Genomic DNA, 14,063 nt, shown 5'->3' on the forward strand with positions numbered 1-14,063 from the left:
ACTTGCTCACACACACGGACGCACACGCAGACACTTGCTCACACACACGGACGCACACGCAGACACTTGCTCACACACACGGACGCACACGCAGACACTTGCTCACACACATGGACGCACATGCAGCCACTTGCTCACACACACGGACACACATGCAGACACTTGCTCACACACACGGACACACACGCAGACACTTGCTCACACACACGGACACACACGCAGACACTTGCTCACACACACGGACACACACGCAGACACTTGCTCACACACACGGACGCACACGCAGACACTTGCTCACACACACGGACGCACGTGCAGACACTTGCTCACACACACGGACGCACACGCAGACACTTGCTCACACACACGGACACACGCAGACACTTGCTCACACACACGGACACACACGCAGACACTTGCTCACACACACGGACGCACACGCCGACACTTGCTCACACACATGGACGCACACGCAGACACTTGCTCACACACACGGACGCACGTGCAGACACTTGCTCACACACACGGACACACACGCAGACACTTGCTCACACACACGGACGCACGTGCAGACACTTGCTCACACACACGGACACACACGCAGACACTTGCTCACACACACGGACGCACACGCAGACACTTGCTCACACACATGGACGCACGTGCAGACACTTGCTCACACACACGGACACACGTGCAGACACTTGCTCACACACACGGACGCACGTGCAGACACTTGCTCACACACACGGACACACACGCAGACACTTGCTCACACACACGGACGCACACGCAGCCACTTGCTCACACACACGGACGCACACGCAGACACTTGCTCACACACACGGACACACGTGCAGACACTTGCTCACACACACGGACACATGTGCAGACACTTGCTCACACACACGGACACACACGCAGACACTTGCTCACACACACGGACACACACGCAGACACTTGCTCACACACACGGACACACGTGCAGACACTTGCTCACAAACACGGACACACACGCAGACACTTGCCCACACACACGGACACACACGCAGACACTTGCTCACACACATGGACGCACATGCAGACACTTGCTCACACACACGGACACACACGCAGACACTTGCTCACACACACGGACACACACGCAGACACTTGCTCACACACACGGACACACACGCAGACACTTGCTCACACACACGGACACACAGCAGACACTTGCTCACACACACGGACACACAGCAGAAACTTGCTCACACACATGGACACACACGCAGCCACTTGCTCACACACATGGACACACGCAGACACTTGCTCACACACATGGACGCACATGCAGACACTTGCTCACACACATGGACACACACGCAGCCACTTGCTCACACACACATGGACACACACGCAGACACTTGCTCACACACACGGACACACGCAGACACTTGCTCACACACACGGACACACGCAGACACTTGCTCACACACACGGACGCACGTGCAGACACTTGCTCACACACATGGACACACACGCAGACACTTGCTCACACACATGGACGCACAGGCAGACACCTGCTCACACACATGGACACACACGCAGTCACTTGCTCACACACACATGGACACACACGCAGACACTTGCTCACACACACGGACACACACGCAGACACTTGCTCACACACACGGACACACGCAGACACTTGCTCACACACACGGACGCACGTGCAGACACTTGCTCACACACACGGACGCACGTGCAGACACTTGCTCACACACACGGACGCACACGCAGACACTTGCTCACACGCAGACACTTGCTCACACACACGGACACACACGCAGACACTTGCTCACACACACGGACGCACACGCAGCCACTTGCTCAGACACACGGACGCACACGCAGACACATGCTCACACACACGGACGCACACGCAGCCACTTGCTCACACACACGGACGCACACGCAGACACTTGCTCACACACACGGACGCACGTGCAGACACTTGCTCACACACACGGACACACGTGCAGACACTTGCTCACACACACGGACGCACACGCAGACACTTGCTCACACACACGGACCCACACGCAGACACTTGCTCACACACACGGACGCACACGCAGACACTTGCTCACACACACGGACGCACACGCAGACACTTGCTCACACACACGGACGCACACGCAGCCACTTGCTCACACACACGGACGCACACGCAGACACTTGCTCACACACACGGACACACACGCAGACACTTGCTCACACACACGGACAAAAACGCAGCCACTTGCTCACACACACGGACGCACACGCAGACACTTGCTCACACACACGGACGCACACGCAGACACTTGCTCACACACACGGACGAACACGCAGCCAGTTGCTCACACACACGGACGCACACGCAGACACTTGCTCACACACACGGACACACACGCAGACACTTGCTCACACACACGGACACACACGCAGACACTTGCTCACACACACGGACACACCCGCAGACACTTGCTCACACACACGGACGCACACGCAGACACTTGCTCACACACACGGACACACACGGACACACACGCAGACACTTGCTCACACACACGGACGCACACGCAGACACTTGCTCACACACACGGACACACACGGACGCACACGCAGACACTTGCTCACACACACGGACGCACACGCAGACACTTGCTCACACACACGGACACACACCGACGCACGTGCAGACACTTGCTCACATACACGGACACACACGGACGCACACGCAGACACTTGCTCACACACACGGACGCACGTGCAGACACTTGTTCACACACACGGACGCACACGGACGCACACGCAGACACTTGCTCACACACACGGACACACACGCAGACACTTGCTCACACACACGGACGCACACGGATGCACACGCAGACACTTGCTCACACACACGGACACACATGCAGACACTTGCTCACACACACGGACGCACGTGCAGACACTTGCTCACACACACGGACACACACGGACGCACACGCAGACACTTGCTCACACACACGGACACACACGCAGACACTTGCTCACACACACGGACGCACACGCAGACACTTGCTCACACACACGGACACACACGGACGCACGTGCAGACACTTGCTCACACACACGGACACACACGCAGACACTTGCTCACACACACGGACGCACACGCAGACACTTGCTCACACACACGGACACACAGCAGACACTTGCTCACACACACGGACACACAGCAGACACTTGCTCACACACATGGACACACACGCAGCCACTTGCTCACACACATGGACACACGCAGACACTTGCTCACACACATGGACGCACATGCAGACACTTGCTCACACACATGGACACACACGCAGCCACTTGCTCACACACACATGGACACACACGCAGACACTTGCTCACACACACGGACACACGCAGACACTTGCTCACACACACGGACACACGCAGACACTTGCTCACACACACGGACGCACGTGCAGACACTTGCTCACACACATGGACGCACATGCAGACACTTGCTCACACACATGGACACACACGCAGCCACTTGCTCACACACACATGGACACACACGCAGACACTTGCTCACACACACGGACACACGCAGACACTTGCTCACACACACGGACACACGCAGACACTTGCTCACACACACGGACGCACGTGCAGACACTTGCTCACACACATGGACACACACGCAGACACTTGCTCACACACATGGACGCACAGGCAGACACTTGCTCACACACATGGACACACACGCAGTCACTTGCTCACACACACATGGACACACACGCAGACACTTGCTCACACACACGGACACACACGCAGACACTTGCTCACACACACGGACACACGCAGACACTTGCTCACACACACGGACGCACGTGCAGACACTTGCTCACACACACGGACGCACGTGCAGACACTTGCTCACACACACGGACGCACACGCAGACACTTGCTCACACACACGGACACACACGCAGACACTTGCTCACACACACGGACGCACACGCAGCCACTTGCTCAGACACACGGACGCACACGCAGACACATGCTCACACACACGGACGCACACGCAGCCACTTGCTCACACACACGGACGCACACGCGGACACTTGCTCACACACACGGACGCACGTGCAGACACTTGCTCACACACACGGACGCACGTGCAGACACTTGCTCACACACACGGACGCACACGCAGACACTTGCTCACACACACGGACACACACGCAGACACTTGCTCACACACACGGACGCACACGCAGACACTTGCTCACACACACGGACGCACACGCAGACACTTGCTCACACACACGGACGCACACGCAGCCACTTGCTCACACACACGGACGCACACGCAGACACTTGCTCACACACACGGACACACACGCAGACACTTGCTCACACACACGGACAGAAACGCAGCCACTTGCTCACACACACGGACGCACACGCAGACACTTGCTCACACACACAGACGCACACGCAGACACTTGCTCACACACACGGACGAACACGCAGCCACTTGCTCACACACACAGACGCACACGCAGACACTTGCTCACACACACGGACACACACGCAGACACTTGCTCACACACACAGACACACACGCAGACACTTGCTCACACACACGGACACACCCGCAGACACTTGCTCACACACACGGACGCACACGCAGACACTTGCTCACACACACGGACACACACGGACACACACGCAGACACTTGCTCACACACACGGACGCACACGCAGACACTTGCTCACACACACGGACACACACGGACGCACACGCAGACACTTGCTCACACACACGGACGCACACGCAGACACTTGCTCACACACACGGACACACACCGACGCACGTGCAGACACTTGCTCACACACACGGACACACACGGACGCACACGCAGACACTTGCTCACACACACGGACGCACGTGCAGACACTTGTTCACACACACAGACGCACACGGACGCACACGCAGACACTTGCTGACACACACGCAGACACTTGCTCACACACACGGACGCACACGGACGCACACGCAGACACTTGCTCACACACACGGACACACATGCAGACACTTGCTCACACACACGGACGCACGTGCAGACACTTGCTCACACACACGGACACACACGGACGCACACGCAGACACTTGCTCACACACACGGACACACACGCAGACACTTGCTCACACACACGGACGCACACGCAGACACTTGCTCACACACACGGACACACACGGACGCACGTGCAGACACTTGCTCACACACACGGACACACACGCAGACACTTGCTCACACACACGGACGCACACGCAGACACTTGCTCACACACACGGACGCACTCGCAGACACTTGCTCAGACAAACGGACGCACACGCAGACACTTGCTCACATACACGGACACACACGTAGACACTTGCTCTCACACATGGACGCACAGCAGACACTTGCTCACACACACGGACACACACGCAGACACTTGCTCACACACACGGACACACACGCAGACACTTGCTCACACACACGGACGCACACGCAGACACTTGCTCACACACACGGACACACACGCAGACACTTGCTCACACACACGGACGCACACGCAGACACTTGCTCACACACACGGACACACACGCAGACATTTGCTCACACACACGGACGCACACGCAGACACTTGCTCACACACACGGACGCACACGCAGACACTTGCTCACACACACGGACGCACACGCAGACACTTGCTCACACACACGGATGCCCACGCAGACACTTGCTCACACACACGGACGCACACGCAGACACTTGCTCACACACACGGATGCCCACGCAGACACTTGCTCACACACACGGACGCACACGCAGACACTTGCTCACACACACGGTCACACACGCAGACACTTGCTCACACACATGGATGCCCACGCAGACACTTGCTCACACACACGGACGCACACGCAGACACTTGCTCACACACACGGATGCCCACGCAGACACTTGCTCACACACACGGACGCACACGCAGACACTTGCTCACACACACGGTCACACACGCAGACACTTGCTCACACACACGGACGCATACGCAGACACTTGCTCACAGACACGGATGCCCACGCAGACACTTGCTCACACACACGGACGCACACGCAGACACTTGCTCACACACACGGACGCACACGCAGCCACTTGCTCACACACACGGACGCACACGCAGACACTTGCTCACACACACGGACACACACGCAGACACTTGCTCACACACACGGATGCCCACGCAGACACTTGCTCACACACACGGACGCACACGCAGACACTTGCTCACACACACGGACACACACGCAGACACTTGCTCACACACACGGACGCACACGCAGACACTTGCTCACACACATGGACGCACAGCAGACACTTGCTCACACACACGGACACACACGCAGTCACTTGCTCACACACACGGACGCACGTGCAGACACTTGCTCACACACACGGACGCACACGCAGACACTTGCTCACACACATGGACACACACGGACGCACACGCAGACACTTGCTCACACACATGGACACACACGGACGCACACGCAGACACTTGCTCGCACACACGGACGCACAGCAGACACTTGCTCACACACACGGACACACACGCAGACACTTGCTCACACACACGGACACACACGCAGACACTTGCTCACACACACGGACGCACACGCAGACACTTGCTCACACACACGCAGACACTTGCTCACACACACGGACGCACACGCAGACACTTGCTCACACACACGGACACACACGCAGACACTTGCTCACACACACAGACGCACAAGCAGACACTTGCTCACACACACGGACACACACGCAGACACTTGCTCACACACACGGACACACAGCAGACACTTGCTCACACACACGGACACACACGCAGACACTTGCTCACACACACGGACACACACGCAGACACTTGCTCACACACACGGACGCACACGCAGACACTTGCTCACACACACGGATGCCCACGCAGACACTTGCTCACACACACGGACGCACACGCAGACACTTGCTCACACACACGGACGCACACGCAGACACTTGCTCACACACACGGACGCACACGCAGACACTTGCACACACACACGGACGCACACGCAGACACTTGCTCACACACACGGACGCACACGCAGACACTTGCTCACACACACGGACACACACGCAGACACTTGCTCACACTCACGGACTCACACGCAGACACTTGCTCACACACACGGACTCACACGCAGACACTTGCTCACACACACGGACGCACACGCAGACACTTGCTCACACACACGGACGCACACGCAGACACTTGCTCACACACACGGACGCACACGCAGACACTTGCTCACACACACGGACGCACACGTAGACACTTGCTCACACACACGGATGCACACGCAGACACTTGCACACACACACGGACGCACACGCAGACACTTGCTCACACACACGGACTCACACGCAGACACTTGCTCACACACACGTACTCACACGCAGACACTTGCTCACACACACGGACTCACACGCAGACACTTGCTCACACACACGGACGCACACGCAGACACTTGCTCACACACACGGACTCACACGCAGACACTTGCTCACACACACGGACGCACACGCAGACACTTGCTCACACACACGGACACACACGCAGACACTTGCTCGCACACACGGACACACACGCAGACACTTGCTCACACACACGGACACACACGCAGACACTTGCTCACACACACGGACACACACCCAGACACTTGCTCACACACACGGACGCACACGCAGACACTTGCTCACACACACGGACGCACACGCAGACACTTGCTCAGACACACGGACACACACGGAGACACTTGCTCACACACACGGACGCACGTGCAGACACTTGCTCACACACACGGACGCGCACGCAGACACTTGCTCACACACACGGACGCGCACGCAGACACTTGCTCACACACACGGAGACACTTGCTCACACACACGGACGCACGTGCAGACACTTGCTCACACACACGGACGCGCACGCAGACACTTGCTCACACACACGGACGCACACGCAGACACTTGCTCACACACACGGACACACACGGAGACACTTGCTCACACACACGGACGCGCACGCAGACACTTGCTCACACACACGGACACACACGCAGACACTTGCTCACACACACGGACACACACGCAGACACTTGCTCACACACGGACACAAACGCAGACACTTGCTCACACACACGGACACACACGCAGACACTTGCTCGCACACACGGACACACACGCAGACACTTGCTCACACACACGGACACACACGCAGACACTTGCTCACACACACGGACACACACGGACGCACACGCAGACACTTGCTCACACACACGGACGCACGTGCAGACACTTGCTCACACACACGGAAGCACACGCAGACACTTGCTCACGCACACGGACACACACGCAGACACTTGCTCACACACATGGACGCACACGCAGACACTTGCTCACACACATGGACGCACACGCAGACACTTGCTCACACACATGGATGCACACGCAGACACTTGCTCACACACACGGAAACACAGCAGACACTTGCTCACACACACGGACGCACACGCAGACACTTGCTCACGCACATGGACACACACGCAGACACTTGCTCACACACACGGACACACACGCAGACACTTGCTCACACACACGGACACACACGCAGACACTTGCTCACACACACGGAAGTACAAGCAGACACTTGCTCACGCACACGGACACACACGCAGACACTTGCTCACACACATGGACGCACACGCAGACACTTGCTCACACACATGGACGCACACGCAGACACTTGCTCACACACATGGATGCACACGCAGACACTTGCTCACACACACGCTCACACACACGGACACACAGCAGACACTTGCTCACACACACGGATGCACACGCAGACACTTGCTCACACACACGGACGCACACGCAGACACTTGCTCACACACACGGACACACACGCAGACACTTGCTCACACACACGGACACACACGCAGACACTTGCTCACACACACGGACACACACGCAGGCACTTGCTCACACACACGGACACACACGCAGACACTTGCTCACACACACGGACGCACACGCAGACACTTGCTCACACACACGGACACACACGCAGACACTTACTCACACACACGGACGCACACGCAGACACTTGCTCACACACACGGACACACACGCAGACACTTGCTCACACACACGGACGCACACGCAGACACTTGCTCACACACACGGACACACACGCAGACACTTGCTCACACACACGGACACACAGCAGACACTTGCTCACACACATGGACACACACGCAGACACTTGCTCACACACACGGACGCACACGCAGACACTTGCTCACACACACGGACACACAGCAGACACTTGCTCACACACATGGACACACACGCAGACACTTGCTCACACACACGGACGCACACGCAGACACTTGCTCACACACACGGACACACAGCAGACACTTGCTCACACACACGGACACACAGCAGACACTTGCTCACACACATGGACACACACGCAGACAATTGCTCACACACACGGACGCACACGCAGACACTTCCTCACACACACGGACGCACACGCAGACACTTGCTCACACACATGGACGCACACGCAGGCACTTGCTCACACACACGGATGCCCACGCAGACACTTGCTCACACACACGGACGCACACGCAGACACTTACGCACACGCAGACACTTGCTCACACACACGGACGCACACGCAGCCACTTGCTCACACACACGGACGCACACGCAGACACTTGCTCACACACACGGACGCACACGCAGACACTTGCTCACACACACGGACGCACACGCAGCCACTTGCTCACACACACGGATGCACACGCAGACACTTGCTCACACACACGGACACACACGCAGACACTTGCTCACACACACGGATGCCCACGCAGACACTTGCTCACACACACGGACGCACACGCAGACACTTGCTCACACACACGGACGCACACGCAGACACTTGCTCACACACACGGCCGCACACGCAGCCAGTTGCTCACACACACGGACGCACACGCAGACACTTGCTCACACACACGGACGCACACGCAGAACACTTGCTCACACACACGGACGCACAGGCAGCCAGTTGCTCGCACACACGGACGCACACACAGACACTTGCTCACACACGGACGCACACGCAGACACTTGCTCACACACACGGACGCACACGCAGCCACTTGCTCACACACACTGATGCACACGCAGACACTTGCTCACACACACGGACACACAGCAGACACTTGCTCACACACATGGACACACACGCAGACACTTGCTCACACACACGGACGCACACGCAGACACTTGCTCACACACACGGACGCACGTGCAGAAACTTGCTCACACACACGGACGCACACGCAGACACTTGCTCACAAACATGGACGCACACGCAGACACTTGCTCACACACACGGATGCCCACGCAGACACTTGCTCACACACACGGACGCACACGCAGACACTTGCTCACACACACGGATGCACACGCAGACACTTGCTCACACACACGGACAAAAACGCAGACACTTGCTCACACACACGGACACACACGCAGACACTTGCTCACACACACGGACGCACACGCAGACACTTGCTCACACACACGGACGCACACGCAGACACTTGCTCACACACACGGATGCCCAAGCAGACTCTTGCTCACACACACGGACACACACGCAGACACTTGCTCACACACACGGATGCACACGCAGCCACTTGCTCACACACACGGACGCACACGCAGCCACTTGCTCACACACACGGACACACACGCAGACACTTGCTCACACACACGGACGCACACGCAGACACTTGCTCACACACACGGACACACACGCAGCCACTTGCTCACACACACGGACGCACACGCAGACACTTGCTCACACACACGGACACACACGCAGACACTTGCTCACACACACGGACGCACACGCAGCCACTTGCTCGCACACACGGACGCACACGCAGACACTTGCTCACACACATGGACACACACGCAGACACTTGCTCACACACACGGACACACACGCAGACACTTGCTCACACACACGGACGCACACGCAGACACTTGCTCACACACACGGACGCACACGCAGACACTTGCTCACACACACGGACGCACACGCAGACACTTGCTCACACACACGGACGCACACGCAGACACTTGCTCACACACACGGACGCACACGCAGCCACTTGCTTGCACACACGGACGCACACGCAGACACTTGCTCACACACACGGACACACACGCAGACACTTGCTCACTCACACGGACGCACACGCAGACACTTGCTCACACACACGGAAGCACACGCAGCCACTTGCTCGCACACACGGACGCACACGCAGACACTTGCTCGCACACATGGACGCACACGCAGACACTTGCTCACACACACGGACACACACGCAGACACTTGCTCACACACACGGACGCACACGCAGACACTTGCTCACACACACGGACGCACACGCAGACACTTGCTCACACACACGGACGCACACGCAGCCAGTTGCTCACACACACGGACGCACACGCAGACACTTGCTCACACACACGGACGCACACGCAGACACTTGCTCACACACACGGACGCACACGCAGCCAGTTGCTCGCACACACGGATGCACACACAGACACTTGCTCACACACGGACGCACACGCAGACACTTGCTCACACACACGGACGCACACGCAGACACTTGCTCATACACACGGACGCACACGCAGACACTTGCTCACACACACGGACACACAGCAGACACTTGCTCACACACACGGACACACACGCAGCCACTTGCTCACACACACGGACACACACGCAGACACTTGCTCACACACACGGACGCACACGCAGACACTTGCTCACACACACGGACGCACACGCAGACACTTGCTCACACACACGGACGCACACGCAGACACTTGCTCACACACACGGACGCACACGCAGACACTTGCTCACACACACGGACGCACACGCAGACACTTGCTCACACACACGGATGCCCACGCAGACACTTGCTCACACACACGGACGCACACGCAGACACTTGCTCACACACACGGATGCCCACGCAGACACTTGCTCACACACACGGACGCACACGCAGACACTTGCTCACACACACGGTCACACACGCAGACATTTGCTCACACACACGGATGCCCACGCAGACACTTGCTCACACACACGGACGCACACGCAGACACTTGCTCACACACACGGATGCCCACGCAGACACTTGCTCACACACACGGACGCACACGCAGACACTTGCTCACACACACGGTCACACACGCAGACACTTGCTCACACACACGGACGCACACGCAGACACTTGCTCACAGACACGGATGCCCACGCAGACACTTGCTCACACACACGGACGCACACGCAGACACTTGCTCACACACACGGACGCACACGCAGCCACTTGCTCACACACACGGACGCACACGCAGACACTTGCTCACACACACGGACACACACGCAGACACTTGCTCACACACACGGATGCCCACGCAGACACTTGCTCACACACACGGACGCACACGCAGACACTTGCTCACACACACGGACACACACGCAGACACTTGCTCACACACACGGACGCACACGCAGACACTTGCTCACACACATGGACGCACAGCAGACACTTGCTCACACACACGGACACACACGCAGACACTTGCTCACACACACGGACGCACACGCAGGCACTTGCTCACACACACGGACACACACGCAGACACTTGCTCACACACACGGACGCACACGCAGACACTTGCTCACACACACGGACACACACGCAGACACTTGCTCACACACACGGACACACACGCAGACACTTGCTCACACACACGGACGCACGTGCAGACACCTGCTCTCACACACGCAGACACGCTCACACACACGGGTGAATATACGTGTGCGATATGGTCTCGCTGTGAGTGGGATGTACTGCAGTACTGTGTCCCTTAAGATATCAAACAGACCAGCTTCCTGCAGTCTGCAGTGTGGTGACAGCTCGATGTTTGGCGGCTGGAAGATCTTATCAAAGGGGAAAGAGAAAAGCTTCGTCCATCGGTCGCTTTGAGAGAAAAAAAAATGTGTTAAGTAAGATCGTTCATAGAGCTCCAATGAATCTCAAGAGAAAATCGGGCGGTGAGTTTTATTTCTGAACTGTTGTTATGGATCTGACAGGGGGGCTGTGGCACTGTGCCGGCTGTGAGGCGAATTTAAACAGCTCCTGCCCTTTTGCAGATGTTTATCCAGGGCAATATCTTTGGGGCATCAGTTTGACACGTGGTTAGAATGCAGAGTGGGAGGGGGTAAGGATTAATTTGAGTGAGGGAGGGGGAGGGAATCATTCAGGGCACGACAGACAGGGTTTTCACTACCTTGCAGGGGTCAGGACTGGGAGAAATGACTTTGCCCTTCTTCCCCAAGCTCCGCACTAGGATGGGCTCAGGAGCTCTTCACCCATAACTGTCCCTTGCCCTACTTAATTAAGGGGTGGCACAGTGGTTAGCACTGCTGCCTCACGGCGCCAGGGACCCGGGTACGATCCCCGGCTTGGGTCACTGTCTGTGTGGAGTTTGCACATTCTCCCCGTGTCTACATCGGTTTCCTCCGGGTGCTCCGGTTTCCTCCCACAGTCCGAAAGACGTGCTGATTAGGGCGCATTGGCCGTGCTAAATTCTCCCTCGGTGTACCCGAACAGGCGCCGGAGTGTGGCGACTGAGGGATTTTCACAGTAACTTCATTGCAGTATTAATGTAAGCTGACTTGTGACACTAATAAATAAACTTTAAACTTAATTACTAGTTTACGCTGCCTCATTGTCAGTGGACGAGTAATCCAGAGACCCA

At 57.3% G+C, this 14,063-nt stretch overlaps 2 protein-coding genes across 4 annotated transcripts in view; one reads left to right on the forward strand and one right to left on the reverse strand.

The window, feature by feature from the left end:
* The window catches only part of LOC144509135 (epithelial membrane protein 2-like), a 323,958-nt gene that overhangs the window by 193,653 nt on the left and 116,242 nt on the right, over nt 1–14,063 (reverse strand). The gene's annotated exons all lie outside the window — the stretch shown is intronic.
* LOC144509134 (suppressor of cytokine signaling 1-like) overlaps nt 1–14,063 on the forward strand; it is a 64,945-nt gene that overhangs the window by 32,344 nt on the left and 18,538 nt on the right. Inside the window, exon 1 of one of the 3 annotated variants that reach the window (XM_078237535.1) lies at nt 12,973–13,356. The exons of the other annotated variants lie outside the window; for them this stretch is intronic. The gene's annotated coding sequence lies outside the window, so the exon portion shown is untranslated. Of the gene's footprint in view, nt 1–12,972; nt 13,357–14,063 lie in introns of those variants that run through there. 3 annotated transcript variants of the gene reach the window in all.

This window comes from Mustelus asterias, chromosome 21, assembly GCF_964213995.1.
Source record: "Mustelus asterias chromosome 21, sMusAst1.hap1.1, whole genome shotgun sequence".
In the NCBI taxonomy this organism is placed as follows: Eukaryota; Metazoa; Chordata; class Chondrichthyes; order Carcharhiniformes; family Triakidae; genus Mustelus; species Mustelus asterias.